The following is a 16,852-nucleotide window of genomic DNA, read 5'->3' as shown; positions in this document are numbered from 1 at the left end:
TGTATCCAAGATGGCCGACTTCTAAATGGCCACCATGGTCACCACCCATCTTGAGGAGTTTGCCCCCTCACATATACTAATGTGCCACAAACAGGACTTTAATATCACCAACCATTCCCATTTTATTACGGTGTATCCATATAAATGGCCCACCCTGTACATTATGCAATAACACTTATTTAAATATAGATATTAATGCCACATCATTCTAAATATTTCGTTTGAAAACACAGAGAGAGAGAAGATAGATGTGCTGATCCTCTGATGGACTGTGTACCCCCCTGTAACACACATGGTTTATGCTCCAGACCCCCCTGCAGTGGATAAATGATCAAGAATGTTACTGGACTGATGGAAAAGACCAGCAAAGGATGATTAAATACTTGATATGTATTTTGTCAGCAACAGGGATCAAGTGCAGCAGAATCATACTCTTTTTTTCTTCTGCCAGTTGAGCAAAGCAAACCAGTGACGTCAAACTTACGACAGTGGAGCGTTTGCACTGTTGAGTCACATAAAACCTTTTTTTAAACCCTTGCTTCCACACTGTGTTCAAACACTGACATGATAAAGGTTGAAACTGTAAGCCTGCATCAGTGCAACCTTTTTTAACCCCTTTACCCCTCAGCTGAACACGAATCTGTTGAAATGGTAAAGAATCCGACTTCTTAGCAGAATAGATAACGGCACTAATATTGATAATATGCATTGTTATTGATGACGTTTGCCAAAAAAGAAATCATATATTTGAGTATGTCCATTTCCTTTGAAGTTACTGCAAGGGCAGCTAAAAGTATTCATTATTACACACAAATATTTATTCTAAGTTGCTACAACTATGTATTTCATATACAAAACAGGCAGTAAGCTTGAATTGAATATATTAGGATATTACTATAGTTTTCACTGTTTCCCCCTCTGGGATATTTCACCCTCAAACAGCTCTGTTTGTGTGTGTGTGTAGGTGTACTGTGCCTAAGTGAGCCACGCTAGTACACTGCGTGCGGCTGCTGAAGCTTATGAGAGAAAAACAGAATTTGCACATTGCATTAAAGTGTTACTTTTCCAGTCAAAATCAAAGGTGCAAGACACTTTGGTTTGAAGTTAGTTGTTAAATATATGACAGCAGAGTAGATACTCCAGAGGGGGCAGGAAAACTACAACTTCTACAGACGGTAACACAACACAGACTTTTCATGAGACTAGTTCCTTTTCCTGACATCCTAATTAAGGTTGTGTTTGCAGGCATCTTGAGTTCCTGAGCACAATTTGCATGACAAAGGCGGATATTCTTAACAACGTTTATTTAAAAAAAAAAAAAGAAGTAAAAAAACAATAAAACAATGTTTAAGTGGTTTGGGCTTTAGTATCTTGGATTGCTAAATAATATCTGGTGTGTATGTGCCGGCATCTAAGTTAGATTTTAAAACAAATATTGCAGAAAGACAGAATTACACAGAATTAATAAAACAACCTGCTTGGGATTTCTTAGGCTAATGATGATGTCATCATGTTACAAATGAGTTCTATACAAGAACTTTACTTCAGTTGTAATTGTTAAGAAGCAGATGTTGATCATTTTGAGGTATATTCGTATTATCAAGTCTACATTTTTACATCACCAGTGAATGATTCTGAAAGATATGTTTGCTGGTTGGTGCTGTACTTGGACCAGATTATTAAGATACTGGGTATGATCAGCGATGATGTTAACATCCCTTTTTTCCCCCAAGGTGTTGCCGCAGCGGAAGGATCTAAATATTTGATTTCACACAGATTTTATGGCGATGCCTATTCTGATGAAACCCATTAATGCAAGCTTCTGAGAAGCGTTAGGAGTAAACTAGTTTGTTCCTCTCTGTGTCTCCCTTCATTGTCAAATCAAGGATCTTTCATGTTTAAGACAGCTGTGTTAACAGATGAATTAATTATCAAAACTAAAATTATGACAACTATTATTGCTGTTAAAATATTTCCATAAAACAGTCAAATGTGTCCCATATTTTTGTGAACCTGTGAGTGGTCACTGTTGTTGTTACGCTGGCGACTGGCAGCTGTTCCAACTGTTACTCTGAAGAATGAATGCACTTACAAATGGTATGATTCTTTTTGATCTAATCAAATCAAATCAAATCACTTTTATTGTCGCACCACATTACTGGTACATTGGTGCAGCACATGTGAGTGAAATTCTTGTGTGCCAGCTTCACAAGCATATATATATATATATATATATATATATATATACAGAAGTCAGCAGATGAATATTGTGCAAAAATGGCATTTATGCACAATATGGAGTGCATATGTGTCGGAGTTTAGATAAGTGACAGTGAAGTGTCGATAAAGTGTTACAATGAAGTGATGCACCCTACACATTAACAAGTCAAAAGTAAAATCCTCTTTTTTCAAATATAATAATATTATATGTGGAAAACAGGAATGATTTCATATGAAGCGCCTTGAGGCGACTTTTGTTGTGATTTGGTGCTATATAAATAAAATTGAATTGAATTGAAAAATATTTAAAAACTGTAATTATTGTTCTCAATCTGGAAAAATTGGTACTAAATAAATTTCAAACAGTATAATAATTAATATATATTACTTAACTGATTATGACAGACAGACATTATTTCAAATATTTAAACAGAAATTCTATTATTTTTTTTAAAAAATCTGTTTTTTTCCCTTTACTTTGAAGACTGCAACACATTTCAAAATTGTTGAGAAAGGGTAAAGTTTGCTACTTTTTGTATCACCTTTTTTCAATACTTTAAAACATTTAGGAAGTAGGAAAGCCCGTTATAGTTCTGAAAGCAAACTTTTTGGCTTAATGTACTGTTTCAGCTGCTCCTTGGTTCAGGCCTTCTTTTGTCTTTGGCCTTCTCCCACTTGTACAGAGATATCACTGGATTCTAACTGTCTTCTTGTTATATACTTTTAGATGCTAAAATTCTAAATCTTCTAAAATTTCCATATTTCAAAATACATACACACATATACACACACATGTCTAATCTCCTGTTGTTCTCGTCTCATTTCAAATGTGTTGTTGAAATAAAATTGAGAATTTAAGACTACTTTCAGCTGCTACACTATTAAAATGGGATCACCCCCGCAAGTAGTGTCACATATTTCTTTTTATGCTGGATGCCCTCCCTAATGTCATCCCAAAGGGATTTGAAGGATTTGTGTTTCCTCCTGTGATCTTTCCCCTGCTGGTCTAATATGTAAATCATTGCACTATCCGGTCGTTAAGTCTGACGTCACTAGCCGTGTCTGGGCCTAAACTCCACTCTTAAAGACCGGATACAGCCACTCAAACTGATCATATAGCTTTTGAAAAAAATATTAGATTTAACAATGATATATTGTCTTTATATGATTTTTAATTCAGTGTTTGTTTGTTTTTCATGTTTATTTTAGTCAAAACTTTTAAGGTAACAGGGTTGCATCACTCACTTATCATGTCTCCCATGATTCTGACAGCCTGGCCCTACAGCCATTTTCTCTTTCAGAGTAAGAAACCTCAGGAAGGAAACAAGTAGTGGCAGGTGAAAGCCTCCCATTCACAACCTGCCATTCTCTCTCTATTTGCAGATGGGCAGCAGGGTGACCTTGACAACAAAGGCAAGCCATCGAGTTAGGGGGGAGAAGGGATGGGACTAAGGAACTGACGCCAGTGCTCCACTGTGGTCTGTCAGACTGTTATCAATGCTGCTGAGCTGCATTTGTGGGCGCGACGGGGAGGGCATGACGGAAGGCAAAGATGGTGACAGAACAACCACAGAGAAGAGAAGAAGAAAGAACGGAAAGAGAAGGTAGGGGGAGTTGAGGATGGATGGCAGCAGGAAAGGTGTCTGCAGGACATGGCGAACATGCAGGGTCGAAGGATGCAGTTTGTTCCCCTTGCTGCCTGGCTGTCAGCCCAACAGTAATGAAGTTAAATGAGGGCACACACTCGACAAAGAGCATTCGGGAAATGGGTGATCACCTGTGGCCAGAGCAAAAAAGAGAAACAAAGAAAAGGGTCCACACGTGATTGACAGAGTGCAGGAGACGCAGCGCTGGCTCGGTCAATCAATAACTCCTTTCCTCTTGGGCCAAAACCACCTCACCAGCCTCATCAGCGGCTCCCATCTCCGACCTGACAGGGGTCTCTTTCCATGTGTCATCACACTGAAAGGAAAAGTCACCTTCTTCCACAGTTTAATGGGATTCCTTAATAACAAGTGGATGTGGAAGCAACAAAAGAGACCTGCCTTTTCATTCTTTAATGGAGCTGCTTCTGGTTGATGTCACAGAGCCGCCAAGACCTGGAGATCAGTGCTTTCATCTTTCATACTTTTCTCCAGCCTTGGGACAAGGTGATGGGGTGGAAAGGAAGTTATTACAAATTGTATTTTGTCCATCCAAATATTGAAAAAGAATACTAAATCAGTCGGGTTTGTCATGGTCAGTTCATAAAATAGAACAGTACTATATGCAGCCAACTTTCAGGGCATAAATATTACAGGATTAGCAAGCAATTATAGTGATTTCCTTTTATACGTTGAGCTTTCCAAATTTTATGCACGCATGGGTATTATGTCAAGCAAATATGTGTCTGATGAATGACTCATTATCATTTACCAAGAATACAATTAAAACTTATTCACAGGAGAATCTCAATTTGCATTGATTCTGCAATTTGAGGCTCAAAAAAGTAAAAGAAAGCCACAGTGTAATCAACCAAGTAAGATTTGCACAATATGAAATATTTAATATTTTCACTCAAGTACAGCAATACTCATCATACCAAAGAAAGTCCATTTTAGCTAATCACACGAGTGACAAAGTAATAAAACTATCCATTAGGAACATGTCATTCAAACACAATCATACAGAAAAAAGTTGTTAACATTAGCACTTTAGCATTTAGAGTGTGCACTGCACCCTACTAGACATCAAATTATGGATAAAGTGCCTTCTAATGATACAATTCTTCTTAAAGGTTTGTTCTGTGCCCTTCCTAAATATTTGTTCTAAGATATCTTCTATGGACTTAAGTGCTTTGAACCAGATATTTCTTTTTCTTTTGTTTTTCATGTGGTCAGCGTCTTTGCTTCAGGGATATACCTGGACAGTTAAAATGGTACTTGCTCAAAGCCTTTGACTGAACTTCAGTCAGTTTGAGGCCAACATCAAAAACAGTTCCTTCTTCCTGAATTCCCAGCTTGGTCTCAGAAGTCAGAAGATCCACTGTTACTTGCTGTCTTTCCCTTTAATTGGTGTTATACAATATGAACTTGCAGCGGGGAAAACACTGTTGCTAGCAAGGCTGTTTCAATAGATCAAAAACTCAGTCAACCTGATTTCATATAGTTGAAAATCCATATAGTTGAGACTGCACTAAAGATTAATTTACGAAGATATGAATATACTTTTAAACAACTTGCATGCATGAAATTTAAGGTTTTTGCAATATTTTAATGGTAAACTCAGACAAATTTCTGACCACCTGCTAAAGTCATCCAGAAAATTAGAAATTAACAATGAAGACGGATCTTTCATATTTAATGTCATGATTCAACAATTTTTGGGGGGAAGAACTTCTCTTAAATGAGATGAAAATCCCTGTGCACATCACAAAAGCAATCAAACCATGATTTCTGAGAGAATTCCAGACTGCACACCCTGCCTGAATTTTTTTTAATTACCTGTAAGCAAAGTAAGTTCAGTTGAGCCTGTCAAAATATCCAACTCTTTCCATTAGCACTCTAATTACAATTTAATTGATAACAAGGTGTAATTTGCGCTAACAGCAAGGCAAAAAGGTTCTCTTAAGAAATTCCAGTGGCAGTTTGACAATGTACAGTACTGTTATGCATCAATGTACAGCCCATAGATTTTCTTCCAAGAACCTTAATAAGTTACAGGACCCATTTTCTCAAGTCTGCCTTCTTTGTTTGTTCCCTTTATTATCCTTAATTTGCCATCCATCCAGTGGTGATGAGGAGTCTCACTTCAGTTGTTTCATTAACTTTATTGCTAATAATATATTTCATTATGGCCTGTTATTGGAAAGAATATTGCAATCTGCTCATGACAGCTCACGTCCAAAATTGTTAATTAAGTAAATTAATGGTGAGGCCAGATAAATAAATAAAGAACACAAATTTGCATACTGTAATTGAATGTCACTCTTGGTTATTCTGCTCTTTGAACTGATGGATAGGTACCATCCAAACCACTGACAATAATGAACAAAAAAATCCACAAAAACACAACAGACAGTCATACGGTGGTTATCTCCATGCATTAATCTACAATATTGACAACAGCACTCAACATAGCAAAGGGAATCTGCAGGCAAAAAGCTTGTATCTGTTGTGTTCTACATCCACTATCAGTCGTATCTCAACTGGACGCTGTGCTGCCAATCAATAAAACCTATGAACGATTTATCTGACAAGCCCAACGGTCACATAATAAGAGAAGAAACAAAGTAAAATAAAGCATAATCTGCTGTGTGTTTTCATCTTGACGTTTCACTTTTGATCATCAGTCAGTCTTTTATCTGGGTTATTTTAAGTGTAACTAGAAACCCTTATAACCAAAACTGTCATGGTTAAACAGGCAAGGAAGAATTTGGGAAACCAATTTTCTGCTTAGTATCAGAATGTGGCACAGTGGCAATGTGAACTTAAAATATCGTTCAAGACACTAATGTCATCTTAAATAGTTTACATTTTTAAGCTGAAATCATTACAAAGGTTACTAAAATAATTTCATTGCCTGAAGCCTGAAGCTAGAATTTGCTACCAGAGAGTTTTAAAAAACTTAAAAGAAGCTAAAGAAGAAGTTTTTATTAACGTGTTTGGAAACTTTGTGACTTTGTATCTTTTGGCTCTTTTTTGGTCTCCACCACATTAGTGGATAACTTTATTTTAACATCTATTATCTGTTTTTGATGGGATCTAAACACATAAGATAAGATAAGATAAGATAACCTTTATTAGTCCCACATGTGGGAATTTTTTTTGTCACAGCAGAAAGTGGACAGTGCAAAGTTATATAGCAAAAATTAGAGAACACTGGAATACAATAAGAATAAGATACTGTACACAACTGTACAGAATAAAATAAAATACTATATACAATAGGATAAAAATAGAATACAAATGCTATATACAACTGAGTAAAAATACAACTTATACAACATATTTCCTCTTCAGCAGATAAAGCAATCTACACATCTTCATCTCATCTTCATCGACCCTTTCCTTTTTAAATTGCTGCTAACAACCACATTTGCATAGGAATACAGTTTGAGAGGACACATCTAAAGCTGTGGCAGGTCAACCTTGCTACCCATTTTAACTAAAAAAATTGGAATTGACCTTCTAGGACATTTTTTTAAGTAACTAAAAAATAATAGCACTTAAATATAAAGAATCAGAATGGAAAACCATACTTATCTTATAGTAGAGTACAAATCCACAAGAAAAAGTGTCACACCTCACAATTATTAGGCTGACTGGGTAGCAGAAACTCAATTCCATGTCCTACATAATGCAACTTAAATATGATAAACGCCTCAATATTTCACCTTTTTTATGTTGCCAAACTCTTCTGTATCCAGATGGCTATGAGTACATAATGGCTAGACTAAATACTGACATTTTGAAATGAGAAAAGAATAACTAACCCTGCAGAATTTATAGGCATGTAAGAAACTGAAATGGGCTTTAAAATGGGAAATGATGCCTTGATTAGTAGCCATTTGTGCTGAAATTAAGTTGGCTCTGACTATGAATACCAAGCTGCAGGATTTGTGAGCACATTCATTTCTCCTCTTTTTTGCTAAAGTACTGTTTCAGTGCATCAGTATCGCCAGAGAAGATCATACCCTGTATGGCATTGAGCTCTATCATGACTCCCGCTGCCTGGCCTAGAGACAGATTTAAGAGACAAAGGCAGGCGGGTATGGCCGCAAGAAGGAGTTCTTTGCTAGCACCTAATGAGGATAAGAAAAAATATGAAGTCTTTTCTTTTCATTCTTAACTCCTTGAGATGCCTGTGCTGGGGTGATAAAAAGAAAAAATAGAGTTCATTTTACAGGGCTCACTGAGACAGAGACACAGGATTTCAGAAATGGAAAAGTTTAAAAGTGCTGTCGCCTGCACTGATGGACACATGTGGTGAGACAGCCTTCAGCAGCTGTTCTGATGTTGTTGATTATGAACAATCTATTCTCCAAACTCATATTCTCCATCTTCCCTGTTCTTTCAAACCTGACTAAAGGTAAATCAACAGTGCAGGAATTCAACAAGCAAATATTTTACATTTAGAAGACATTTATTAAGATGATAAGTAGACGTAAAAAACAGCACTGATTGGATTTGATGTCTGCTGTTTGGGTTGAACATCACAAAGCAATCTTAGTCTTACTTCCCTACATAACTTATAAATGTGCTTGATATTACAGGTCTGAAACACCTACATTGATCCAAAAGTCTTGTTGGGACTGAGGTGTCATCAAACTGCATACCCACAGGTTTAGTCACTATTTGGTGTTTTTTCTTATCACAAGACATGAAAATAATAAACATAGTTTTCACTTTCATAAACATCAGAAGCCAGAATAAGTCTGGATGTGGGGTATATTTTATACAGTACTGTGTAGTCTCAAGACCCATCCAACCCACATTTCTTTAAATTTGCTAGAAAATTCTAACAAGCTTGAAAGTCAATATTTGGCACAACTACCATTATTCATCAACACATTATGAACTCTCAAAGTCAAGTTCTCTAGTAATTTCTTTAAGTAATCTTAAGGAATAGTTCTCTCGACTGCTTAAAAGACATGGGAAGCTTTTCTTTGCTTGCTGCTTGCTTCATTTTGTTCTGTTCTCTGTCGAGATGATCCCACACTGGTTCAATAATGCTGTGGTCTGTGCTCTGGAGAGGTCAGTCCATGACTGATAGTGCTTCAGTGTGTTTTTCTGCCCAGGTTATGATTTTACTGCCATGGCAGTGCATATGAGATCATTGTCATGCTGAAAAATGAAGCCATAGCCAATTAGATGCTTTCCAGATGGCATTGCATGATAGATCAAAATCTGGTACTTTTCTGTGGAGCTGAAAGATAGCCCCAAATCATGACAGTCTCCACTGTGTCTTACAGACCTTTCTCCTGACCTCCTCCGTGCACACTGACCATAATCTGAACCAAAAATGTCAAATTTAGTTTCGTCACTCCATAAGACTTCTTGTCACTTATTTTAAATCCATTTCTTGTGTAATTTGGCATACATCAGCCTTTTCTCTCTGTTTTGATTCTTTAAGAATGACCTCTTGACAGCCATCTTTCCACCTGATAAGGCTTCAGTGAACAGTAGATGGATAAACTGAAGGGCCAGATGTGTCTCACACTTCCTGTGTCAGGTCTTTGATGGATTTTTTTCCTATTTCTGAAAGACATGACAGTTCAGCTACCATCTGCTGTAGATAGTTTTTAGGTCTGACATTGGTTCTTTTGTCTTCCACTTGTCCAATTTTGGCATGTGCACTATGCCAAGATATGCCAATTTCTCAGGTAATAGCTCGTTGGGAATCACCTTGTTGGTCTAGAAATACTATGTTATGCTTTTAAAAACTGCGTTAGCTTTGACATTTTGTATAGAGTCATCTAAAGAAATGTTACAAATGGTGTGGTTTTGTGACAAGCTGCTGGTAGCAAAGTGCTTTAAGATACAATTTAAAATTGGTTAATTGCTAAAGTGATCCATCACTTGAGTTAGGTGCCTTTTTATGCTTGAACGACTCATAGGTCAAAAAACATTCCACAGATATAAAACAGGGACTGCTAAACCTAAAATCATAGAATAAGCAGCCACTCACCAAAGAGAAACTTAACAAACTTTAACATGATGTTAATGGAGCAACAAAACGGACCAGTGCAATATGGAGTACATTATTTACAGTATTAATGTACAGTACTTTTATTTTTCATGACTATCTTAACCAAACCTTCAGTCATAAATAATACATTATATGCAATTTTGGGGTACACTCTGCAATGATTATCTCTATATATGTAACAAATTACAGTAGGACAGAGATAGATGAGAGACTTTTAGCTGCTATATTCTGAACTTCCGAGGTTCATTAATATCAACAGGAATAAAACAGCATGATAATTTAAACTATTCCTTTATTGCTCCACCTAAGGGATTCCATAAATCACCTCAGTGACGGGTGCAACAATATGTGTGCAAAACAACTATTGAAAAGGTGTCCAGCAGATTATTTCAAGTTCTCTTTTCCTACAGTCACCGCCTTACAGTTTCCTGGTAAATACTGTGGTGAGTAAGATGCTGTCCTGTCACTTCCAATTAGATGCCAGCTATTCAAATGTAAAGCTCTGCTAACCAAGTGTCAGGACATCATTAGCGACGGGTCAAACTGCATTATGCTCACACATACAGGTCGTTATGGCCAAGGCATGGAGAAAACAAGTGTCAATGGAAGGTAAACGAGACTTCATTCATATACAAAAGCCATTTTCTGAAGACCTACCTCTCAGTACCTTTCTCCACAGACAACAGCTTTAATGCCCAGCTTCAACTACAGCAGCAAATGTTAAGCACATGTTCTGAAATATGTTTGATATCCTGCCAAACCTCAAGGATGTAAGCAGTGCTTCGCCAGCCTTATGAGTCTGTAAATGTTTACAGGTAAACCTTAAAATGTGGGCTCACTTAAACCCAGAGAAGCCAGTTGAACCAACAATATAAGTCAGAATGTATATATGCAGTGTAAGTTAATTACCGCATGGCTGTCAGACCAACAACAAGTAAACACCAAACACTAGATATGACAGACATATCTGACAAAGCAGTTCTTTATTTTTCAGCTGTTCCTAAACTCTCTAAAGTAACTCTATGTCAAAGAGATAAAAGAGAAGCACTTAACTATACTATTATTATCATAGAGACTGAGTAGTCTCCTTCTGAACTATTGTGAATATATTAATGGAAACAAAGCCAAGAGCACAGTGATGGCAAGAGTGCTGAGATTTTGCTTAGCAACATCAGTGCTATCAGTGCATGCAGTGCAGTGTAACGAATCGAAATGTCAGCATGTTACTATGCTCACAATGAAAAGATAATCAGATTATGAATTCTAAATTTACACGAACTGACATTTTATTGGCAAGGAGATCACCAATGCTATTAGGATTCATTCTAATATGAAGTGTTCCTGTAGGACCGGATGAAAAGCCATGACAGTCTGTTGTTGCTCTTCTTTAGTTTGGACAAGAGAAGTAGACTGATCATCCATGCTTTTAGACGTATTGCCAGTTTAACGGAATTGGAGTGGAGGTGTCCTGATTTCAAAATAGTGAACATGTGTTTTTCAACTAGCTTCAATAAATAGTCAATGCCTGCAATCTAATAACTTTTGGTCATGTAAACAGTTTCCATCATTAATTTTGTGTCCCCTATCAAATACTTTCATCAGTCAGGGCTCATATGTATTGATGCATGTCTGTTTACACCAAATTGAACTTGAACTTGAGTCATCACAGCTTTTCATAGGAATACAGTTTAAGAAGACAAATCTATCAGTTTCATAACAGTTAACTTCGGTAACTGTTATGTTTAGAAAAGTTCGGATTAAAATAAAAGGTTTACAAACAGCTCTGCCACAACGTTAAGATGGTAGTGAGCATTTGCAATCATCGATTGTGCTAGTGGTTCAGGCTGTTTAGTGATGGTGATGTAATGGTGTTTCATGGCACACTTTGGGCCACTTAGTCCCACTTGAGCACCATTTAAACTCCACGGCCTACCTGAGTATTGTTGCTGACCATGTCCTTTCCTTTGCGACCACAGTGTACCCATTTTCTAATGACTTCTTTCAGCACAATAACACGTCCAAAAGTTCAAAATATATCACACTGGCTTCTTGAACATGAGTTCAGTGTACTCAAACATTCTCCAGAGTTACCAAGAGCTTTTGGGATGTGGTGGAACAGGAAATTGATGCTACGGATTTGCAGCTGAAAAATCTGCAGCAATTGCATGATGCTGCAGATTTGTCATGTGACATTCACACAACCAATACATTTTTATGATTGTCACATTTTGCTATGAGAACAGGTTAAATATTTGCATGCAGGAATAGAACAAATTACCCAGAGCACACGTAAAAGAAAAAATGGTCATTTTACATTCACATGTGTATTTCTGTGTACAGATTAATAGACATTGGTCGTTATTTCCAGACGGTCAAGTTTCACTGATTTGTTAAAATATTACTTATGTTGTGTTCAGTACATCAAACCATATTTCCTTAATTTTGAATGTATTAAGTTCAATTCAGTGCAATTTTATTTACACACCGCCAAATCACAACAGCAGTCGCCTCATGGTGCTTTATATTGTAAAGTAAAGAATCAACAATAACATAGATGAATGGAATTAGACCATTATCCAAGATTTGCTGAACAGCTGACACGTTCTTCTAGATGCTGAAAATGACAACACAAAGACAGACTCATTCGACTGGATGATTCATTTTCAAATGTTATAAATAACCCAGAGTTTATACAGGGCAGGCTGGCTGACTTCAATCTTCTGGACATCAGCATCATTTTGATATTGTCTCTGCTGATGCTTTCAATCAGCTGTCTAGTCATAGAGTCCTCATCTGGACTGTCATCCCGTTGACTTTCCTCTGACTTTAGTTTAATTAGAAACGGTTACATCAGATTCCATGTGCTAGAAAGTGGCACACACCTATAATGACATACAATAATCTCAAAGCAGCTATCAGTCACAAAATTCATTAGTAACATCCCTTGATGTTAAGTGATCTGATGTTTTGCCTTCAGGCACTTTCCATTAACCTTCAGCTCTTTTTAAAACACATCAATTAATGATAAAATTCCCTCAATGCAACCCCCTATAACAAATCTATTAGTGCCCAATCCTGTATATTTCTTCAGGCACACCCTGAGCAAAATGGTTTTCAGAGTTACCGTCTCTCATTACAGTGGTAAACATTTGAAACAGGATGACCTGTTAACTCAAAACCCCTCTAAACCGCTGTAGGGCTATATAATTCTCTGTATTAAATCTTCTACCAGTATAAAGCTGCAGTCAGAGAAAAGCTTGCAGCTTATAACAAGATTTCCCGGAACCCCATTCCCTTTGACCGATAACCATGCATTTCTTAAAAGTTCATCAGGAGTTTTGATTGTGTTCTATAAAACTAATGACAGCTCGCATTCTAGGAAAAATAAAAAAAGAGTTATGGGGCAGGTGGGAGTAGTTTAGTCCCATTCTTCCTTGGAACGCCTGCACAGGAGAAATCGAGCAGAGCAAAGCGAAAAGCAGCGGGATGTTTTGAAATGGATTAATGCTCCCACTGTTTGAGGTTAACAGCCTGTCGCTGGGTTTCCTTATCAGATGGCCAAGATCAATGGCACAAACACATCTGCTCCCAGAACAATCTGCCAGGGTATTGCTGGACACTGCACTAGGAATGAAATAAAATCATTATCCAGGAGCTCCTAGAGCTATTTTAAACCTATTCGTCCTCTGAATCCAACACAGCGTAAGGACAACATCCATTGACCTGTTTGGGAAGACTCATGTAGGAAGACAGTTTCAAAACTGTCTCAGACTAAACTAGAACATGTTTTTTTCTTCAGATACACAATGGAATTGTCTGTGATTAGATACCTGGGCTTTTTCTTTTTTTACATTAGGTAGTGTAATCTTCCATGTAGTAAATTACATGTGTTATCATACAGTGAAGTTTTACCTGAAAACAAGCGTGTTGGTTTCTCTGTAATAACCAGAATTTGGGGCTGATACCACACATTTCCAAGTAATCATCACACTCCTGATAAAAAAAATCCTAGTTATTTATAACAACCACAGGTGTTTCCAGGTATTAAAGCACAACATAATATTTACATTGCTACCTTCAAACAAATAAGAATGCTGGAAACATAAGGCAGGATTCATTTCAGCATTACATAACGGCAATAAAATCCTACATGTTAAAGTATCAAAACAATTAGTTTATTATTATGAAGTTACTACCACAAATCAGTGTGTAAGAAATACGCAGATATGGCATTTTATTGCTAGCAGGTTATTATCTTGTTACCAAAATATTACTATATGATTACTAATTGGTTTTTCCTCATAGGTCTCCACTTAGTTTCCATGCGGTTTCTGGCCTGTTATTACCCAGTTACATAACTTTTAATGTAGTTTTGCTCATCTATAACTACTATTAATAGAAGAAAATTAGACGTTACTTGAATATTACTTTGGTAATAAAGAGGCATGCTATTTCCACATATTACATTCTTGTCTCCGCCTTATTATCCGGCTACTACAAAATTATTTCAAATAGAAAGTCACAGTTACTGTAACTTTCTAATAAATCTAAAACAAAAAAATCTCAATTTGATAAAATATGTTTTCTATTAAAGACAAAGCAAACTGAGGTCACCAACGCCAAATTCCAGTTTTCTTATCCATAAGATTTATTTTATATAATCTGGACACGTAAAATAATTATAGGGATTTTGAATTGCACGGTGGTTTCTACAATTCCCTCCTACATTTTATATTTGCATTTTATTAGGCAGCTACTTCAATGACAAGACACAGTTTAATGACAACATCTCTACTCAAATTTCACTATATTTATTAAACTGGTTTAATTTGTTTTGTCAGAATTAGTTGACATCAGTTAATACAACCAAGTGGTTGTGTGTGTCATGCTATCTGTTTTTGAACTGAGCTGAATGCCCACCATCCATTTTCATCCTTCTACATAATATAAAAAAGCCCCAGTGTGGCCCATTTGAATAGTCTCACTTAGCCACAGGCACAATAACAGAATAATCATATATTCTGCAAGAAAAAAAAATGAGGCAATTATTTGTGCATTTTGTGCAATAAAAACTAATCATAGATGGAACACCCTTTTGAGTTAAAATAATGTAAAATAAGAAAAATATATATTTTAAAAGAATTAGGACATTCAAATATCTTCAGCATTTAGTTTTTTGGCCCCATGACTAGTTTTGCAAGTTAAACTGCCTTTGGAAATAAATCAAATTATAAGTTTTGGTATTCAACTTACCATTTGTATGTACTGACAACACATACTGTGCAAGATGACATGTGTTAACAACCTTGATGATCTCCCTTACAATAACAGCACATGTCTAAGTTTTTCATTGCAGATCTGGCTGCAATGTTATGATGCAGTTGGACTTAAAAGAGGTGTATGTTATCTAATTATTGATGTATGCAGTTAAAATTGAAGAAGTTTTTTTTCTCAATATAAAGATTCATTTTTAAATGTTGCATATATATCAAATTTAATGCATCAGTTTGAAATGAAAGGCTTTTGAGCAATGCTAACAAGTCATGTAAGTGCTGTGATCATGTCTTTGTTTCTTTTTTTTTTTACCCATTTGTCTTGAAGCAATTGCACTCACATGAGTTGGAATGGTGCTGAATGCCTGTTGGGAAATCAAACAGGAGCTCAGTTGAAGCGAAGAGTGCTATTTTGTTAAAATGGAAATTGTATTGAACATTTCTAACATACAGTACCACTTCAAAGAAACTTTCAACACTAAGACTTCACATTTAACCATTATAAATTTTTGCTGTTACACTTCACTAGTACCTATTTGATAAGACTTTGAGTTATCCATACTTTTTATTTGTTATGCAAAGTTACACCTCAGCTTCAAAAAAAGTTGCGATTTCAAATCAAATCAAATCAAAAAAAAAATTTCTATAGCACATTTTAAAAACAACAGTGTTGACCAAAGTGCTTTACAATCAGCCAAAAAGAGAATAAGTAGTTAAAAACAAAGCATTAACAAACAAGACAGACCAACAAACAACACAAGTGACAAACATAAAAAGCAAGCCGGATGATAGTCAAACTAGTTTGATTCAAAAGCCAAAGTAAAAAAGTGATTTTTAAGACGTGATTTAGAAGACGGAATAGACTCGGAAGTACAAATGTCAACAGGAAGGTTATTCCAGAGTCTAGGAGCTGCAGTTGGAAAGGCATGATCCCCTCTGGGCTTCTGCCAAGACCTTGGTTGTAAGAACATCTGCCTAGAAGATCTTATCACTCTTTTGGGGTTATACAAGTAGAGGAGCTGCAGATAATGCAAATAAAAACAGACTTCATTAATCTTAAGCTTATATGTAATCACATTTTTAAATGTTGAAAGTGTTGAAAAGCAATATTAAAATATATAATAAGTAAAACTATATTTATTTTCATTTCCAGCTATTTTGCAAAAGGCATGTGGTTTCATTGGCTTAAATGTGATGAAAGACTGTTAGATTAGGGTTACTGTGAAAACAGAATGAAGTAAGAAGGCAATACCTACCAGTAACATATAAAGACCCATTTAAAACCTACTTAAAAAATCAGCTCTGCAATTATTATTTATTTTTGTAGCTTAGAAATAAAATTTCATTTCATTATGCTGAAAATGTTTGACAGTCTTCTTACTGAATAAAGCAAATAAAAAGTTCTCTCATGCATTACTTGTTCAGCCAGCATCAGGACAAGTTACAGTAGCTACTGAAGGAAGGAGAGTCCAGCTAAAAAGAAAAGGTCACCTGGGAGTGTATAGCAGTGGGATGCCTTAAAGGTTAGCTCCATCGAGCTCTATCAAATATTAATGGCATCAGAGCCCCCGACAGGACCCCCCCGGCAGACAAACAAGTCATTTTAGTAAAGGGGGTGTTTTAAGAAGCCGTGAGGATTGTGATGCAACACTTTGTTGCCGCTCTGCTTC

This window comes from Simochromis diagramma, unplaced genomic scaffold (assembly GCF_900408965.1).
Source record: "Simochromis diagramma unplaced genomic scaffold, fSimDia1.1 OVJJ01000361.1, whole genome shotgun sequence".
In the NCBI taxonomy this organism is placed as follows: domain Eukaryota; kingdom Metazoa; phylum Chordata; class Actinopteri; order Cichliformes; family Cichlidae; genus Simochromis; species Simochromis diagramma.
This window is presented reverse-complemented; position numbering follows the sequence as displayed.